Below are 21,711 nucleotides of genomic sequence, written 5' to 3' on the forward strand. Positions count from 1 at the left end.
CAATCTTTTATAATACCCAGTGTATTACACAGATAGGGTCAGAGTCTCAACAAGAAAGAGATATGCTCATTGAGGGAATTCTAATGACATGGAGGCAAATATAATGAAAGAAATGATCACAAATGATTGTGAAGTATTATCATGCTAAAAATAGACATAAATGTTTGTACTTCTAAAATCAAAGAAAAAAGGGAGCAATTGGTCATTGGGGTCCAGATAAACAGTGGTAGGATAGGTACCTAACAGGTGCCTTGATCATGGAAATCACACTCCATACCAACCTGTGAGCTAACATATTGAAGGCTTGTGAAGAAGTTCCCAACATTTTTATTTCACTCTATTCCCACTTTTCAATTTCCTGTCAATGATATCCATGACGATTCCCAGAGCAAGCTAGAAGATGAGGGATTCCAGTTGAATGAGTTCATATAATTTTGCTTTCTAGGAACACAGCAAGGAATGGAGAAGGGTGGAGAGTGAATCTGGAGGGACAAATGGAAAACATCTAGTATGATCAATACATAGGAATTTGATGATAGAAATAAAAAGTACATGTCCTGTGACAGTCAGTTTTTAAAGAAGTCCAAGGCCAGGTGTCAATTATCCTCTCTAAACAAAATTCTCAGGTCTGAACTGATAACACCTATAATACAAGAATTCTAGGAATGATTATTTTTAACTTTTATCAAAACACACAAAATTCTCTGTCTTCAGGCTTCAGTTATTTACCCTAAACCAGCAAGTTAGCATTTGTCTTTCAGTGATGGGTGGAAGGGGAGTAATTAAGGAGAGCAACATAGGAGAGTGGTAAGAGGGTAGATTTTTTGCCACAATCATCTTAATAAACAATAGATCACTATTGCTGTCATTTTAAAATTCATCAAATTTTCCATGATTCTTGAGTACCAAAAATATTACCTTATAATCATGCAAAAAAGTTTCTTCAGAGAAGAAACTTTCTTCAGAAAAGAAGTGTTCTTTTTTTTTTTTTTTCTTTTCTAATGGGTAAAACACAGGACGTTGATAAGAAATATAGACAATCTGCACAACTCAATTCAAGGTGATGAAGGGACAAAGTTTTTTCCATGAAGCTAATTTCTTGTAGCACTTTCTTCCAAAGTAGGTATTTAAATTCAATTTTCTAACTCTTTCAGTATTGCAGGTCAAATAACATCTGTCTAATAAAAGAAGATGTTTTAAAATTTAATTTAAACTTTGATTCAATAAATACTGACACCTAATATCTGCTGAGCATTACTTATATACTAGACACCATGAAAAGTGCTTTGAGGAATTCAAGGAGTGTCTCCAAGTGATATCAAAAGTGTGCTGCCATTTTTTCCTTTGTAGTTCATGACAGCTATAGAGATATCTACATGGAAGTCAAAATGAACTTAAATTGATAAAAATGAAAATTTCTGGTTTTATATGCTTTTAATTTCTAATGGTTTTATTGTTGCTTCCAGTTTAAAAATATTCCCACATTTATTATCTCATTTCTACTCACAACCATTGTGAGATGAGTTCATTCCTGTGTAATTAGTTTTGCTATTTCGTAAATGAAAAAATCTTAAGGTTTAGGCTAGGGAGTCCTGACCATTTGCAGTATACTTTATATTCCTACCTAGTTCAAAGAGAAAAGTATGGTTTTGGAGGGCAAATATAATAGGTAAATTTAACAAAGAGGTTTCTGCGTGTGAGTCTATTTCAGGTAGTGGACAATGCTGATTGCTTCTTGGATCCTCCAGAACCATATAGCATACTGGAAAGGCAGTGGTTAACATGGAAGTTTGGGGTTCTTCACCCACAGCAGGATTCAACCAGGTTTTTGTTTTGTTTTAATCTACTGGTTTATCCAAATTCATCATGCTACTTCCCCTCACAGAAAGACAAGATCTATCTGTTTATGAGGATGAGAAAACGAGACAATGGATACTTACAAAGTATGACTTCATCCCAGGATAAGCCTGCTTACTGGAGTACAAGGCTTATATATTCTAGGTTTTCTAAACCATCAGCCAGTTTTCTTCCTGTCTAGAGCAAGAAACATTCTCCTATGTCACTTTGCATGATAATGGAGTGTTAACATGTGTCAAGGCAAATTCCAACCATGGTAATTATTTACTTATTTTTTGTTGTTGTTGTTGTTGTTTCTGTGCCTCCTCTGAATTGCTACCGTGTTTCCAACCAAGCTGGCAGCTCATCCACCACTGATGAAGTGGCCATAGCTTTCTATCCGTCTGAGTGTTACTCATAAAAGGGCTTGGGGCACACTTGTGGGTGGCAAAGCATGCATGTCAGGGTAAGCTGATTTATTGTTAGCAAGCAGAGGCATGGAGTCCCTGAGCTAAAGTTCCCACAGAGATGCTCTCCTCAACAAAGACAACACCTTCTTTCCCCTCCTTTCTTTGCTTCCTGTAACTGTCTGGGGAACCCGGTCTCTGGAGCAGAAGGTGAGGCTACCTCTGAGCTCTCTGGCTGGTGCCTAATCACATTACTAGTAGAATTCCGGCCATGTCCATTACAGCCTTGCCAAATGGCCTTTATGAATCCCAAGGGTCCAAGGACCAATGAGTGGGGTTCACTGCCTCAAGTGGATTTATACACAGAAATCTTATTTCTAACAGGTCTGTTAGTACTTTACCTGAAAAAACATACTTTTTCCTTCTCTATTGCTGAATATACCTGGCAGGAATAAAATGTACCTCAAATTGGGTTAGTAACAATGAATTGGACACATTTTTTTTTAACAAGATTTGATTGAAATTTAACACACCTATACAAAATCTTAATATTGCTAAATTAACATGCAACTACCTTGCAGTTCAAGTAAGAAAACACGTGCACACCAACACTCTTGATGCCTCCTCCCAATAATCCCATTCCAAGGGTGGCCTCTGTCCTCCTTTCTAATGTTGGATTTATTTTGCCTGTTTTGAGTTTTATACAATCTGCATAATACTGTATGTCATCCCTTGTGTATGGCTTCCTGTGCTCAATCTTGTGTTCCTGAGATTCATCCACCTTCTGTATGACAGTTTGCTCACTCTCACTGTTGAATACTAACCCATTATTGGGATCTACCAGAATGTGTTTATCCATTTGACTGTTAGTAGTCATTTTGAGTGGCTTTTAGTTTAAGGTTATTACAAATAAAGCTACTGTGAACCTTCTTGTAAATGATGTTAGTTAGTCATATGTAAGCAATTTTGTGAGCATATAACTTGGAGCAGGAAGTATATATAAGCAAATATGTGTGTTTTTAGCTTTAGTACAGTTTGCCAAAAGATTTTCCAAAATGATTTTGCTAAATGACATGTCCACTAATAAAGGGTGAAAAGTCCTGTGTCCACATTCTATAAACATTTGGCTTGGTCAATGTTTTCTCATTTAAGATCTTCTGTAGATTGTGTGGGTTTAATTTGCATTATTTATTATAACACTGAATTTTTTTTTTCACATGCCTGTTGGCCTTCATCTACTCTCTTTTGTGATATGTCTTCAAGATATGTTGCTTACTTTTATTATTTTGGGCTGTCTTTGGGTAGATTTTTTTGTGTATTTTGCAATATAAGTCTATTTTAGGTATATAAGAGATATTTTTGCCCACACAGTGACCTGATTTTTACTCTACTATAGTGTCTTTTGATAAACAGAAGTTCTTCCTTTTAATGTTGTCAAGATTCATTTCTTTATTTCCCATATGGACTTTTAATTTTCCAATTGATTTGACTCTGTTTATTTCAATGAAACAAAGTAAAACAAACCAAAACCTTCCTTAGAGCACTTCAGAATAGCTTTTGTAAAAAATCAGGTAATGATGGACCCGTCAATGTCTCCTGATTCCATGATGCTTCATTGATCTACAAGTCTGTACTGACTCTAGTGCCACATGTTCTTCACTCTTAGCCTTTCCTTAAGTCATGATATCTGATACAGTAACTTGTCCAATTTTGTTATTCTTTAAGATTATGCTGGTTATTTTGGTCCTTTTCATTTCCATGTACATTTGAAGATGAATTTATCAGTTTACACACATGCACAAAACCAGAAAGAAAAAGGAAGATGCACATATGCAAAACACTCGAAACCATCTGAAAATATTTATTGTTACTCCATTGAATCCCACTGGTGAAGAACTGATAAATTTATGATACTGTCCAAATATTGAACATGGTAAACACACCATAGAGGCTCTCTTAGTTTCTCTCAGTCAAATTTAAGTTTCATATGTAAAACATTCACACTTTTTTAAAAGGATTTATTTCTATGCCTCACATTCTTATGCTATCATAATAATATCTTGTTACACATAATTTTCTAAATTTTAGGTCCTGGTATGTGGAATATGATTTACTTTCATATACTGACATATTTAAAAAATACTAAATGTACTTAAGTTTAAGGTCCACTTTCTGGATTAGTTTGGATTTCTTCATAAATAATCATGTAATGTATAAACAGTGAAAGTTCTATTTTTCTTTTAATTCCTAATGTCTTTATCAATCACTTTTCTGTTTTGTAACTATTATAGTTCATCATTGATCTTCCTTCACCTTCTCATTATTATTATAGTTATATTTTAGCTTTGTGGTATAGTTTCGTAGATTAGTATATGCCTCTACATTTACCCTTACTATTGCTTCTTATTCTTTGATGTATTTCTACTAACCTTTTCAGATTACTCCCAACGCCTGAAAAAATTTCCTTTTAGCATTTACTTCAGTGTGAATTTACTGATGAGAAATTTTCACTTTTCATACATCTACAAATGCTATATTTGGTTGTGACTTTTAAGTAACTTTATTGCATCATCTTAAGAACTAATAATACAGAGATTCCACTCTCTCCTAGTATTCCTTATTTCTGTTGCCATGTTTGTTGCAGATTGTTGCTGACATGAAGCAATGAACTTTCTCCTTCCCCTCTGGCTGTTCATAGTGTTTGCTTTTTGACATAAAAAATTGGCAGTAGTACTCTAATGCAGTTAAGTGTGATTATTTTTATATTTGTTGGGGGGGTTGAAGAAGAATTTGTAAGTTAACACATTTATGAGCTAGTATTTTTCTTTAGTTGTGAGAGATTCTCCATTTCTTCTGACATATCACTTCTTCTCCATTCTGACTCTTCCATACTTATGAGACTTCAAATACATTGCATTTTTCACCAACCTTACATAACTGTTAGGGCCTTTGATGTTTTCATCACAATTTTGTTCAGGTTGTAACTTTTCAAGAGCTCGTCTTCCACTTGTCCATTCATCTCTGAAGATTATAATTTAACTCATCTATTGAATTTTCAATTTCAATTATATAGTTTTTGTTTCTATGTTTTTTTGTTTTTTTGTTTTTTTGTTTTAGGTTTAGAGAGTCCATTTCATTCTATTTTAGTGGCTCCAATTCTCTGGGAAAGAATTATCTACCACATCACCCATTTTTCTAGAACGTATCAAATTTTGAAGTCACGGCTGGTAACTCCAATAACTGGGTCATTTGTTTTTTTGTTTTCTCTCGATCTTAATTTTTGTGTGCCTAATAATTTTTTATTAATTCCAAGTATCACATGTGCTTACATGTTGATTCTTAGAATGCTTTTACCCTTTGTTTATAGGGTTCATCTTATTTCTAACAGGTGAGTAGGTATAGGAACAAGACAACCTTAATCTAGACAAGGACAGAGCTGTCTCTAAACTGTTTTGCAGTCTCTGTTATCCTATATCTACCTCTGATTCTCTAAGTGTAGTTCTCCCTGGGAACCAGCCCAGAGCCAAGATTGTTAATAGGCTGAGCCATTTCTCAAGTAGCTTTATTAAGTATTTTTGCTGATGAAAGATACTCAGGATTTATTACAAACAGCCCAGGTTTGTGGTATAAGTAACAGGAGTTGTGTAAACACTTTGAAAGATGATGACTTAGTTGACTGTCACTACAAGGGGACCTTTAGTTGTCCGACGTTTATGAGAGGAGGTGTCCCTATGGTGCTGTTATGTCCTTGCAAGAAAAAGAGGATCGCTGGGTCACCCTCCCTAATCTTGTGCAACTCTGTAAACCACCATCATTTCTTTTTTCTGTTTGTTGTCATGTCCCACCACCATTTAAGGAATTTCAACTGAAAATAGAATTTCAATTCAAAAGATAAGACAGCACTCCTTTGTTATTCTCAAGGTTTATCTAAGAGTTTCACCATAAATATAACAAAATATTATATATATATTCATTACATAATTGAAATATTTTTCAGTTATTTCTAGTTCTACCTTGTTCACAATAGTGATCCTATAAACATTACTCTACCTGTATTGTATATGTGTATGCTTCTATGGGTTATATATACAGGGATAGAATTGATAGGGTTTAGAAGGGTTTATTATATTTTCAATATAGCTTATGTTTTAGAACAGTTTAGATCTACCAAAAAATTGGAACACTACTGTAGAGAGTTCCCATATATCCTGCATCCAGTTTTCCCACTTTAATTGTACATTATTATGATACACTTGTTATAATAATGAAATGATATTAATGCATGATTATTAACTAATGTCCATAATTTGCTTAGACTTTCTTCATTTTAACTTAATATGCTTTTTCTGTCCTGGGATTCCCTGAAAGAATGCATGACATTTAGTTGCCAGGTCTACTTGGATTCAATGTGACTGTGACAGTTTCATGGACTTCTGTCATTTTTGAGGAATTTGAGGGTTTTGAGGAGCACCAGAATGTCTTTCATGTCACTGAATTTTTTCTCATGTTCTTCTCATGATAAGTTGTAGTTGTGGGTTGTGGGGTGGGAAATGTCAGCAGTGAAGTGCTGTTTACATCATCTCACATGAAGGGCACATATTGTCAACGTGATGTGACTGTTGGTATTGGCCTTTTCCCCCCCGATGAGGTAATGTTGGTCCAGTCTCCTCATTGCACATCTACCCTTCCCTACCACTTCTGTGTACTTTGGACGGAAGAAACTCTATTCAGCCCTTACCTAAGAACTATAGCAATATGCTCCCCTTCTTTGAGAGCTTCTACATAAATTATCTCAAATTTTTCTACAAGGGTAATTCATCTCCTGTTCCCAATATATTAATTTATTTAACCATTCATTTATATCAGTTCAGACTCAGATTTTTTTTCCCTATACTTGGTATATAATGGGCATGTTATTTTTTTAATGTGAAAACTGAAACAGTTAAACATCCAGCAGCTTGAGGTTGGATTCCAAAACACTGTGAAACCCTGCAGTGGTGCAAGTTTTCATGGAGTTCTAGCAATTCCAGTTATCTTCTGAGCAGAGACATTGTATGAGTCAGGGTTCTCCAGAGAGATATATGAATAAATGGGTGAATGGATACATAGACAGACAAATAGATAGGTAATTGTATAGGTATATATAGTTGATTAGTTAGGGAATTGGAGTGACATCAGCCCTGGATATGAGAGACAGCATTGAAAATGTCCCCCTGTCCAAATCCACGTTCTCTACAACCTGATACATGTGCCCAAACTCATTTCTTTAAACTAAAATCCCAGAAAACTTTGACATTCATGTTTCTTTTCTTGGCATCAACATTTTGAAAATACATGGGTATAGCCTGAGTAAATTTACTCGATGATGCTTGTAAACATCTCTCACTCAGTCTAAAGTTTTTCTTGAAATAAAGTGAGAGTGTAAAATTTGCTTTCTGCAAATGTGGCTTTTGTGCATCATTTAGAGTTCTTTCAGTTATAAATAATAGAAACCACCAGCAAAATTGGCTATGCTACAGAAAGACTCAATTTGTTTTTTAACCTATTGCGTTAAAAAGGAAAAACAAGGTCAAGCAAGACTTGCTTCAGTAGCTAGACTATGTATCTGTCTTTCTGTTCTCTGTGGCAACTACTTCTCTCCCTGCTAGGGTTCTAGGGGCCAATGCACTCATTTTCTCATTTATGTTTCTGAATGAAAACGAACGTGTCTCCTCCTCCAGTCACAAAACAAAGCCCGTAGGCTATACTTGGCTCTCTGTGTTCACCTTGAACCAATCACTTCGACAAGAGCCTCAGTTTTGAAAGATTATTTTAGAATAGTCAGGGGATGTGCATAATTCCTTGTATATCATTGATAGAAACATAGTCACGCGATGGGACGTGCATCTAATGACTACTGGCAAGGCGAAGATATTTATTATTGCAATAAAAATCACTGTGAATAAGAAGTCAGGAGGTTCAGTTCTGCCACTTACTAGCTGTGGAACCATAGGAACATCATTCAATTTCACCTAAATGACCACATTTGTGAGATGGAGATAATAATTTCTGAACCCATCTTTTACACACATATCATTTTCCCACCAGGGTTAACAGTGCTATTTTATGTATCAAATGATCCAGGGAAGGTAAAAATATATTGGAAATAATGAAGCATTATATGCATCTCACCTCCCATCCAGCATTAAAATATACTCCCCATTTGTCGGATCTATATTTAAATGAGGCCAACAGCTTATAAATTATCTAGTAATCATCATTCAGTTTTAAATATTGTAGCATCTAAAAGGGTTTTTTTCCCCTCCCTTTCACTGTCCTTCTGAAATCTTCTGCAATTATCAGATATTTTCTGCTCAGGCAGTAAAATCTGTTTCTCTAATGCCAAGGAAACAATTATTTAAAGCTCACAATGCACACAAAGAGACAACATGCTTATGTATGAGATGTGAAGAAGGCAGTATCAATCAATATTATAATGTCAGGCACACCAGAGGAAAAAACATTAGGTGATTTGATTACTCCTTTCTTCCAAGTATCAATGCTCTTTAAACTTTCTTACTGAAATCACTCTTTATCTTTCCCATTAGATAAGGCATTGGTGTTAGCCAAGAAGGTAATGGTTTAGCATGTGTAGCCCAATAAATAGAGCTTAAAAGTTTATTATCAAACATATTGCATTCTGCAATAAAAGTGATCTATGCTCCTGAAGCCCATTCAGCACAGAGAAAAATGCTGAAGGACCAAGATGGGTGTTTGTCAACCTCCGTTAAGCAGCTCTACACAGACGGAAACATCAGCTTGCCAGAGTACATTCTTCTTTCACTCTCAAATGTAATATCAGTTCCAATAGAAAATGCTTTAGAGAACATGCTATGCAAATAGAATGGATTTAGCATTTACCAAATAAATCAAATATGGTCTTTGTGTAAGAATCTCTGTCTGGAACCACGAACTGAACCCTGAAGAATAATTCCATTAACTTCTAAAAGCTCTTCCCTTTACCATCGCAAGCAAGAATCTTTCTCCTCAACATGAAGTTGCATCCAGGTGATTGACAAGACAATTGTACTTCAAGAGTGCAATGTCTGACTTGCAAAGTGTTGTTCAAAAGATTGAACTACCATAGCAGGAGTCCAGGTAGACTCCTCTGTTTCAGTGCCCCATGGTTAGAAGACCAGTGTCAATGATAGTTTCATCTCATATCATTACTCTTTTTTTTTTTTTTTTTTATCCAAAGAAATATTGTTTGAAGTCTGATTTAAAAGTAGAGACAGGAGAAGGGGAAGGAGTTGTTTTCTTTGTGGAAGTGAAGAATATTTCTACTTCTTTAACATGCAACTTTATTAAAATAGAGTGAGTGCCTCTATGAAATATTCCCCCAGGCCGCTTTTCTAAATCACATTAACTTTTTTGCACTGGAAGGAACTAGAGTGTGCAATCTCTGTCTTAGTTAAACCAAAATTCAAGTGAAAGTTATGTCCTGCAATACAGGAAGTCTTCCTGCCACAAGTTGTCTTCTTGCCTACTTGACATACAATTGATGATATTTTTGTCCTGTTATTTACACACTCAGGCCTTGGTATAGTCATTTCAATCTCTGCATCTTCCCAATACCGAAAATCCCTTCACTGCCAGGTTGTTTTCCATCTCCTCTTTGAAATCTCAATCATTTCCATGGTTGCTTGAAAAGTAATGATAAACAGGGTGACTTTGTACATATTGGTAAATCTATTTAATGTCTAGTCTCTGCGCACCATGAGCATTACGCACTGCATAGAACTAACTCCAATTTCTGTGTGTCCTACCTGTTGTGTGCATACCTGGCATTCTCTGATTACTTGATTGATTTTTATTAAAAGAGCAGAGACATTGTCAGACCTCCAAAGTTGTGTTAGTGAGTTTAGACCAGGAAATTTACTCAGCACACATTCTCTTCTTTCTATTGAATTTTTATCCCTCCCTTTCCACATTCTGAAATGCCCTGCAGAGACTAAAGCAACCCACAGACACATCTTGAATCATTCTGGCAAATCACCTGGACTCAAACCCACATGCATGGTACAAATTTTCTCTTCTAACATACACTACAATGGGTAGTTGAACATGTGTAAACATATAAATCAACTAGAGAAAAGTAATCCTTAGGGATGCAGACTTCTCAGTGTGTTTTGAAAACATTCAGCAGGAAGATAATGCCACAGGGATTTCACTAGAGAACTCTATTTTATTTCTACAGCTTCTTGAGTAGCTAAGACTTAAATATTTGGCTTTAAGGGATTTACTCTTCATTACATGGCCTACTATGTTCAGTGTCTGTCTTTTTGTAATATTGTGTCAAAAAGAAGTTGTCAACTTCCTCTTTTAGAAAAGCACATCCTGTAATTCTCATCTTTTGGGGAAAGGTTTTGTTCAGGGAAAGTCCCTGCAAATCTCCTAAGATGAAGAACTTCCTACAACTCCTAGGTCTGGTTTGACTCTTTGATCTGTAGAATAATGTCATCTTTCTTACTGATTTTGGGTATCTGGGAGGATTGTACCTTTGGTTCCAAACAGGAATCATTGACGTGTGCAAAAGAAAAAGAAAGAAAGAAAATAAAAAGAAAAAAAAAAAAAAAAAGCCCCATTGAAGACCTCCCAAAAAGTTTGGAGCTAGGTTCCGTATGGTTTATTTTTATTCTTGTTTTATTCAAGCTGGTTTGCCTATTCCACTAGCATATGCACCATATGTGAAAGAAGACTGTTAAAAGCTCTTTTAAACAGAAATCCCAGGAAGGAAGAGATGAAACTAAACAGAAAGAAAATGAAATTAGCAGTTCTTTGCAATGTATGTTTAGAGGGGAAGGCTGACAAGAGAGGATTAATGTTCCCACATTCTTGGTAGATACATTTATAGAGAATGGAGGTTTGAAGAGATAAATTTAAAATTATGTTAATTTTAGAAGCATAGCTCCTTAAATGCAAGGCAAGCTTAAACAGGGAGACCTGCCTTGTTTTTTTCTGATAGTTGGATTTGACATGGCATCCTCTGGTAGAATTTAAAAAAAACACATGATTGAAATCATCTGACATTTTCTTTTGTTCCTTAACATATTGGAGATGGGAAGCCCATGAATATGGATTTAAAGATCCAGAAGAAGCCAGAATTTATCTAACAGCCCAATAAATCAAAACTTGTTGAGTTTTTGCTTTATGGTCAAAGAGAGAAATTATGCAATTCACTTGCTTTTATTTCTGTTTGTTAAAAGAGAGATGGAGAATCAATATTTAAGGAATCGGTGAAGGTTGATCATACTCTGTACTGAGTACGCACTCATTAAGTGAGGTTTGTTATGGATTTTAGGCACATTAGATAATATTTTGTAAACACCTGTCTTTGAAGAGAAGTCTTTTATGGATCATCATTGTGTGGTACAATGAATTGATTCAGCTTCAAGTTAGAAATTGAATAAAATACCCTGAATGCCATAAAGGAAACTGAGGAAGAGGGCAACATGTGACTTTCCCAGGGTCATCCAGGAAAGTAAGGACAGAACCAGAACCAAAATATTTAATTTTACTTCCAACCTATATCTGATAAAATTGACCTGTTTCCCTAAATTCACTATGTTGGGAATGAGAAACAAGCAAAAAGCAAAAGAAGACAAAACATCAGATATTGCTAGGCTGTGAGTTGAATGTTTCTCTCCTCTCTGATATTCAGGTTGAAATGTATCCCCAGTGCAACAGTATTAAGAGGTGCATCTTTTAGGTGCTAATTGAATTTTACAAATGGAATTAGTACCCTAATAAGAGATTGCAGGAGAATTTATCCCCATTTTTTAACACCTTTGCAGAGTTAAAAAGGCATAAGTCAGACCATTAAAGAGGATACCAGATACCAAGTTGCATCTCTTAAAGGCTGATATCACAGGGGTTAGGAATGCAAAACTGGAAGGCAGACTGAGTTCCAAATTCATGTTCATCACTTTACTGGTGTTCTATTGTTATGTAATAAATTACCTCTAACTTACTGATGGAAATGCCAGATATTTGTTTGTTTCCAGCTCTTTTAGTTTGGAATTTTTACATTTTTTAAAAATTTATTTATTTCTAAAAAATATTTTTAGCTGTATATGGGCACAATACCTTTATTTAATTGCTTTTTTTGATGGGGTGCTGAGGATCAAACCCAGTGCCTCACAGCGCAAGGCAAGTGCTTTACCACTGAGCCACAACCCCAGCTCTGGACTTATTTTTTCTTTCTTTTTTTTTTTTTTTTTTTGGTATTAGGGATTAAACCCAAGGCCACATCCCCAGCACTTTTTATTTTTCACTTTGAGACAGGATCTAGCTAAGTCGATTAGGGTTTCGCTAAGTAGCTAAGGTTGACTTTTAAGCTGCAATCCTCCTGCCTCAGTCTTCCAAATTATAGGGATTATAGGTGAACACCACTGTACCCTGCAGTTTGAATTTTAAATGTTCCCCTAAAGTTCATGCAGTGTTCATAGGCAGGGTGTTTGGAAGGAGATTGGATCATGGAGGCTGACTAAAGAATGCATTAATCCATGTATGGATTCATAACTAATCCGGTTTTTGGATGGTCATGGAAACGTTAGGAGCTGGGGTCTAGTTGGAGGAAGTAGGTCACAGGGTGAATATTGGTGCCCTGGCTCCATTTTCTCTCTTTCTCTTAGCTTCCTGGTCACCATGAACTGAGTAGCTGTCCTCTTCCATGTACTTGTGCCATGATGTGTGGCCTTGCTGCAGACCTAGAGGAAACCAAGCCAAGTGCCCATGGACTGAAGCTTCTGAAACTGTGATTCAAAATAAGTCTTTCCTCCTTTAGGTCAATCACTCTCAGATATTCCTTCACAATGATGTAAAACTGACTAACAATTCAGACTTTGTGGTTCAGGAGCCCAGACACTGGTCTCCGAGTACTGCACTCAAATACTTTCTTAGACTGTGTTGTTGTCATCTGAAGCCCAGTTTCAAATAAATTGTAAAACTTAATTTATAAGAAGTTCATATACTTGCTATAAGTATTTCCCAAACTGCATTATATAAAACTCTTAATAATAAACTCTTTCTATATGTATTAGGTAATGAAAGCATTACCCAGTCAAATAATTCCAGAATATTATGGTTTAAGTGTATTTTAAAATTACTTCATCCTTGGAAGAATTTCTAAAACATTGTTGAACAGAGAACCCCACTTTTCCGTCTGGGGCAACTATTTCTCAAAAAGCCCTTCAGGAAATTCTAGACTAGATTTTCACACCGAAAAGAAAATTCTCAAACACATGACTTTGATCACAACTACCTTCCCTTTTTAGCTCTTGCCTCTCTCTGTGTGATGATTCATGTGGTTTTTTGTGTTTGCACGCTTACTGGGTAACTTCTGTGTACTGATACAGTCCATGAGATATTTTACATTCTTCTCACCAATCCGATAGGAGATAAATTATCCAGATTTCATTTGGTAGAGTCTGAGGAAGACTAATCTACTTACCATGATCCACCCTTCATAGGATGCAATCATTGGAATCAACCCTTCCCAATTCTGTGTGATTTCCATCACACCACTGATGGTTTCCAAGGTAGAAAGACATGGGTGGACTTGGGTGGCATTTAGACACAAATGCACCAACAGAGTTAATATGACTAGTCAGGAAAAGGGTATAGAAAGAAGGTTTTCACCTCTTGAATTATAAACACATGATGCCTTTGGCAGAATTTTCTGTATCCTAAATCCCACTAATAACATCCTAAATGTCCAATTCATTTTCCTGTGGATGAGGTTTGGCAAAATTACCCTTGTAATAAGAAAAAGTGGGGAAATTCTGAGTAAATAAGTCTCCAATTTTTAAAAAAATCTTCTTATTTAGCAAAATAATCTATATTGTTTTTTGAAAAAAAAATTTCAACTGAGGCCTCATGGGAAGAAATCTGTGTGATTAAAGATTGAAAGTCTCCAACTCAATAGGAAGAGAGGAAATGTAGTCCAGACATCTTCTCTGAGAAAAAAACAAAAACAAAAAAATAAAGGGTAGCATACTGATAACTTTTTAAAAATTAAATATTTTCTCAACATTTTTAAATTCATTTGCTCTTTGTGAAAATGCCTTACACCTTGCAAATGAAAAATCTGTCATAGGGGAAACGTCTGAGGTCTCTCCATGTTGTAATCCTCAGGTCCAGAACTAGGTAGAAAAGTAGAGACATAGGGCTTCGAATAGAAAGAAAATGAAAAAGAAATAGAAGAGTGGTAAGACTGATACAAATAAAATAAGTTTGGGTGTCTCCCATTATCCCATATATAGCTGTGTGCAGTTCCCCATCCCAAATTTATCAATCAACAATTCACTACTGTAGGAATTTTAACCATTATTCTTCATCTTCATCTCTCCTCCTTTTCATTTTAGATATGCTCATGTATATTTTTGTTTGTTTGTTCATTTTGGCAGTAATGGAAATGAACCCACAACCTCACATATGCTAGGCAAATGTTGTACCAGTGAGGTACATTCTCAATCCAAATTCATTAGGCATTCTTGATGTTCACTTTCACCTCAAATAATCAGCGTGAAAACTTAAGGAATGGAAGAGCTCATAATTATGCATTTTAGGCTCAGGGTAACCCTGAAATTTGTTTCTATCCTTGCCAGGAACAGTTACGTTTTTTCTTGCTATCTTTTCATTATTTAATTATCTTTAATTTTATTGTTCTTTTTCTTTACACCTATTTGTTTGAATTATCTTCTAATACAAAATGTATGGTATTTAGAAAAAAATAAGTAAAAAACTCTTAGTAATATCAGTTTGGTTATAGTGAATAGTAACCTTGGTTTTGCCCTCAAGATCAGTTCAGTTGAATAGAATTTCCTGCAATGGATGAAATAATGTCTACGTTGTCTGGTAGTCACTAGACACAGGGGATTATGGGGCCCACAAATTGTGACTGGGGGTATCTGACCAAGGGCATTTAAAATACTATTTATCTTTAGTTAAGTTGAATTTGAAGAATCACATATGTCTAGAGGCCACCATGTTGGAAAACACAGAATTGACTTGTACTATGTTTCCATTGTTATCATTCCTATCAATTAGGGTAAAGCTTGCTTCTGTATAATAATCGACTGAATGAGGCATGATCCCACATTCTTTCTTCCTTTTTTTTTTTGGTTGGTTCTGGAGACGGAACCCAGGGATACTTAACCACTGACCCACATCCTCAGACCTTTTATTTATTTATTTTATTTTGAGATAGGGTTTCTTTAAGTTGCTAAGGGCCTCCCTAAGTTGCTGAGGATGGCTTTGAATTCACAATCCTTCAGAATCAGCCTCCAAGGTTGCTGTAATTACAGGTGTGCATCATCACACCCAGCAGAAGTTCATTTTTTTAATGCCCAAATGTCAGAGGAAATCTGCCTGAAGCAGTAGGAAAATGGGATAATATTTCAGGGGTGTCAGAGACCCTGGCTTCATGTAACATTTGTTTCCACCATTTGTGATCCCCCGCCCTATTTCCAGAACTACATTATAAGGCAGGATGGATGGAGCTCCTCATGCCACTAGGAATTAGGTAGAGACTAGGAAGAAAATAAGGTGTGATATCCCACAATCTTTTAAGTCTGATTTCCAGGACCCCAGAACCTGGACCCAACACTTCTGCTTACATCCTCCTGTCCATACGTGATTACAAAGGACAATTGAGAATAAAGTTTTTATTATTTGCAGGCATTTGTTCAGAAAAACAAATCATGAGTTCTACTTCTGTGGAAGGAAGAAAAAACAGATTGAAAATGACTATCAGTCTCTCCTTCATTATTTAACAACAACAACAATAATAATAATAATAACAATAATAAAACTTTAAAGGAACAGGATGTCTTTCAACTGGCTGCTGAGAGAAGCAGACCAGGGAGAAGAGAAAAACTTTAAGGATAAAAATTTTCACTCAGCGAAATTCACAAAGATGGCTTCCATTTTATACTGACAAAGATGAATTTGGAAACAATGAGATCTACTTGTCAATATTTAAACATATATGTTTCTTTTGATGTTATTTTAAAAATTTTTATGAATATCTTCAATTTCTGTCAGATAAGGGGTTATCATTCGACACAAATACACCTGCCCCAAGTAGTATTTTTTCTTTTCTTTTCTGAGTTCCAGTAACAGTTACAACTTTGGTGACCAAAGAACGATTTATTTTCTTTTATATTAATCGTAAAGCAACTTGAATTTAATGCAGAAAAATAATTGTAGTCTCCGCTAATTGAAGCATTATATATAGCTTTTTTTTTTTTTTTAATTATCATTTGCTCTGGGATTTCCAGAGTACATTGAGAATCCTCTGAGTCTGTATTACTCCAGGTAAGACTCGCTAACTGGAGATTTCCTCTGAAATGAGGAGGAAAGTACAGAAACTGTGAGAAAGGATATAAAAATCTTTAGAAAAAGCCAAGAGAGGAAAAATATCAGTTGAACCTAAAAATAAAGATTGGAAACTCATGTTCTACATATCTTTTTAGTTTTTCTAGTAACTTTTACTGTATTTTTTAAAAGTAACAGTCTTCGATGTATTGGAAATTTAAAGTAAAAAACAAAAATCTTTTTTGCCTCAGTTTTAGAAGCCAAGCTCTGAGCCCCACTTCCAACCTTTCTTTTTTGCTATGGAATAGATTTTTCCAACTAGCTTGCATTGCATCAACAATAACCGCAATCAAAAGGCAGTCATTATTGTTGTTTTATAAATGTTAAAAAAGAAAAAAAAAAAAACAGAAAAAAAATCTCTGCAAATAACCAAAATCCCAGTGCAAACACTCCTGCCTTTCACACTGTGAGAACAGTACCCTTGTCTTGCCTCTGTTCCTAAGGAATGTGCCAACCAGCTGGTCAACCTTGTTTAACTTGGGATTTAATCTGAAAATTGCAATAGAGATGGGAAAACCCAGATTAGCTGGAATGTGATTGTTATACAGGTTTTGTTTGGTGTTTTGACACATTCAAATAGTAGTGTGGAAAGAAAACTCCCAGAGCTTGCTACTTGGCAAAGGGAGAAACACTACCAGTGCGTGTCCTACTTTCCAGACCACATCACAGCCTGTAGTCCACCCTCTGTTGACTCATCCCACCACCAATTAAACATATGTAAGTCACAGAGACCCAGAACTCCCACAGCGGGCTTCTGCATAGACCACAGTTCTCATTATCGCTCACAGTTTAATATTCCCTCACTCAAACCCTGAAATAAAACTAAAGAGAACAGAAGACAACAAACCTGGGAAACATCTCTAAAAACAGGAAAGCAAAAGCACAAGGCAAAATGGAACGTTTCCTTTAAAATATTTCCACTGGAGTGAAAGTGTAATGAATTTATATTTCACCATCTTGAGAAAGTCCCTCTCCTCTCTGCTCTTTTTCAGGTGAAATTTATACAGACAAAATATTACAAAATATAATTTTAAAAATATAACTGCTTGATGTTGTTACTTTTTTTTTTTTTTTTTTTTAGTTTTGAATAAAAGTAAGAAGAACATGGACTCCTCCATCTTCAAGGGACTCTAGAAATTGACTCTTATTGGTTTTCCAAACTTTGTCTTGCCATATCTCAGGTTCCATCTTACCCTGACAACTAGACAGGATGCAAGTTTGCTGCGTTAGCTTCTTGTAGCTGTAACCAAAACATTGCATGAGAACAACTTAGAGGAGGAAAAATGTATTTTGGTTCATGCTATCAGAGGTTCAGGGCATCGTTGGCTGACTCCATTGCACTGAACCCAAATTGTGACTGAACATCATGGCATTAGGACCTGGCAGAGAAGTCCTGCTGACCTGTGGGTGACCTGAGAGAGAGAGAGAGAGAGAGAGAGAGAGAGAGAGAGAGAGAGAGAGAGAGAGAAAGCAAGGGGAAGGAGCTTCAGAGAAGATAAACTCTTTCAGGGTATGATGCTAATGACCTACCTCTTCCAGCCATGCACTACCTGCCTAGAATTACCACACAGTCCGTCCTCTCGAATTATTAATTCTGCAATAGTTTAATCCACTGATTAGGTTACAGCTCACATAATCAAATCATTTTACCTCTGAACATTCCCACCTTTACACAGGAGATGATAGGGGACACCTCACATCTAAGAGATAGTAAGTTGTCTAGGATGTTTTGCGTTCCTTGTCCTAACTGAATTTTGTGAGGAAAATACCGTCCTCTTCATCCTTGTGTTCTTAGAACATTGCCCAGGGAGTGGATCATAGAAGGAACTCAATGAATATTTTTTTAATTGAAAAAAATTTCCTCATCCTCTCTTGCTATTCATATGGTTAGATAATTGCTTCTGGGCCAGATGGTTTGCAGACAGCTTCTTCCAACACTTTTTCCTCTAAATTATTAAGTAAGTAATGGCACATACACACATACACATGCACAAACAACCCAATTTATTAGATGTGAAGAAAGAAAACAATTTTCTCTCCCTCCCTTGGTACCAGAGGATAATATCTCCATAATCTAGGTATATTTATATAAGGAAAAGTTGTTGCTGGGAACAAAGATAATGTTAATGAATTATTAATATCAAGAACATGATGCCTCAACATCCATTTTGAGTTGCTTAATTTATTCTTAGGTGGCAGTTGCAAGTGGTACTTTAAAGTATTCTTGGGACTGCAAGTTGTTTCCTGCATGTGTGGTAATTTCCTCCTTTTATGGCATATTCTTTCCTATCTCTACATTCTTGTCCATTAGAATCAGGTAGTCCAGTACATTTCCCCAAAACCAATTTTAAAAATATCAGACAAAGAAAACTTATCTTCCCTGTGGTTTATTTCATTGAAAGATGTAGTAAAAGAACAAGATCTGCAGCTAATTTGGGCCCACATATTTTAACTTAAATAGGGAGGCACATTTATTAAATCACACTATTCTTCTGGATGAGTCACTTGCACCAGTTAAAAATTATTTTTGATTCATGATATTTTGAGTTGCAACATGCTATTTGAACACTGACCATTAATTTGATCTTGGATTTTTTCAATCAGTATTTTTGAAAGGAAGTGGGAGTGAGAAAGGTACATACACACACAAACACACACACACACACAAATCCTAACAGTTCTGTTCATTTTAAACCTAGTCCAAAGAGTAGAATATTCAATTTAAAATTAATTCATACATTCAAAATAATCAAATTATTTAATACCCGGTTAATGTTCTAATTCACATACAGAATTTTACAGATTTTTCTATTTTTACCACTTTAACTGATTCTCCTTGCTTTCTAGACTTTTGCATGCTTGCAAATGGAGGGTCCCATCTTGTTTTCAGGCAAGGTGTAAGGCAAGGAGAGATGGTAGCTGCCTAAACCACTTGGCCCCCTTCAAAGTCAATGGTGAGAAAAGCCCTGCTAACTGAGAGACTAACTTAAAATGAACACCAAATAAATGTTCCATAAATGATGATGGCAAAAATAAAATTAAGCTTCTCTAGTTACTTAAGGCCTTCATTTTCACTTTTGGCTGAGGAACAACTTGTCCATAAAGTTCCACTATTCGCTAATGGATGAAGTTACAGGCTTCCTTATAGCCCAGAACCATAAAAACATTGTTACTTATTTGATGAATTAATAATAATATAGGGTAAAAACCATAATTTTATTCTGCTTAATTATAATTTTTAAGCACTCATCCATTGGCACTTGGTCCATTTTTTCACTTCTTTTTGCCATCTTCAGGAAACACGAGGATATGAATGATATGCTCTTCAGAGACATGAGGATTTTGGGAATGCATGGATCATGTCTAAAATGCTGCACTGAAGTAATCCCTCCCAGTTGTTCTAGTCAGCTATTTCACTGCTGTGACTAAATGATCTGACTAGCACAATTATAGAGGAGGAAAGGTTTCTTTGAGGGCTCACGTTTCAGAGGTCTTAGTCCATAGAAGGCTGGCTCCATTCCTCAGGGTTCCAGATGAGGCAGAATATCAAGGAGGGAGAGTGTGGCAGAGGGAAGCAGCTCACATCATCAGAAAGCAGAAAGAGAGACTCCACTCTTCAGATACAAAATATAGACACACCCAAATTCCCACCTCCTCCAGCCACACCCTACCACTTCAATTAATCCCATCAGGGATTAATCCACTGATTGGGTTAAGACTCAATCATTTCTCCTCTGAACCTTCCTGCACTGTCTCACCTGTGAGCATCGGGGGACACCTCACATCCAAACCATCACACAAGTGTTTTCACATAAAAATTGTTGCTGCTGCTGACATTGCCTACTTTCTTAGGAGCTTGAAATCCTCTATACCCTCTCCTCCATTAGGTGAATGAATAGACCTGGTCTCAGCCTCCAATTTTGTCACACCTCTGATTGGAAGAAACTGTGGCATCCAAAGAGCACTCCTTGAAGATGTGGTCCACCCTTCTCTTGGGTTCATCCTTTCCAAACTGAGCCCTTTGGAACACTGTAAGTACATAACAGACCACATGGAATACCCGTCTCTTTTCAGTTGTTGCTTTGTTTTTAATTTATAAAATAAGACTTTTGTTTTGAATCTATTAGAACCACGTGCTGCTGAAAGACAATACTTATGAACATCTATTTGGCTTATTGTGTCGAACTCTCAGATCTTTCTTGGGATCTCCATAACTGCTGTATATTTCTCAGTGTCTCATAAAACCATGTGTAGGAATTTTTGCTTTACATTTTGTTAGAGTCCTACATTGAAGGATACCATTCTAAAACGTCCTATTCAACTTCCTATTACATTCATTTGAGGTGTTGTTTATTAAACACTAGAACTTATTTGGTATGTCAGGTGTCATGTTAAAAGTTTCCATATTTAGTTCAGCTCCCAGAGATAGGCAGTGATGTCATTGTCCTTCCTTCACATATAAAGAAGCTGAGGACCAGGGATATAAAGTATCTTGCTCAAGGCCTTACAACCAGTAAGTGAGGAGGTCAGTATATAAATTTCAACAGCTGTCCTGGGTTGAGCAGTATTTCCCCCCAAACTTCTTGTCTACCAAGAAATTCAGAATGTGACACAGTTTGAAAACAGGGTCCTTGCAAATATAATGAGCTAAGATGATACAGTGGGTTAAGGTTGCTCCTAGTCCAGTGACTGATTTCCTTAAGAAAAGAAATCAGAGGTATGGTACATATCAGGGAAGAGAAGCGTGGGAAGACAGAGACAGAAATTGGAGAGATGCTGCTGCAAGTCAAGGAACGCCAAGCGTTGCCAGCAACACCAGATGCTGAGAAGAAGCAGGCAGATTCATTCTGGAGCCTACGGAGCAGGCCTGGCCAGCTCACATGTTAATTCCCAACTTCTGGCCTCCAGAACCTTGAAAGAATCAAATCCTAGTGCTTTAAGTTAACCAGTTTGTGGGAATTTGTTACAGCAATCGTAAGGACCCAAGACATGTATGTACGAAAATACCAAGAAAGCATTTTCTATATTATAAGCATTTCCAGTATAAATT

The 21,711-nt window shown here is 36.1% G+C and overlaps 1 long non-coding RNA gene across 1 annotated transcript in view; it reads right to left on the reverse strand.

Annotated features, from left to right (window-relative positions):
• Positions 1–369: 369 nt before the first annotated feature.
• The window catches only part of LOC124978175 (uncharacterized), a 33,059-nt gene continuing 11,717 nt past the window's right edge, over positions 370–21,711 (reverse strand). Inside the window, exons 2-3 of the long non-coding RNA XR_007107332.1 lie at positions 1,941–2,034; positions 370–482 (exon numbers count right to left, since the gene is read on the reverse strand). This is a non-coding gene — a long non-coding RNA (uncharacterized LOC124978175). The remainder of the gene's footprint in view (positions 483–1,940; positions 2,035–21,711) is intronic.

The sequence above is a fragment of the Sciurus carolinensis genome, chromosome 2 (assembly GCF_902686445.1).
Source record: "Sciurus carolinensis chromosome 2, mSciCar1.2, whole genome shotgun sequence".
Classification (NCBI taxonomy): Eukaryota; Metazoa; Chordata; class Mammalia; order Rodentia; family Sciuridae; genus Sciurus; species Sciurus carolinensis.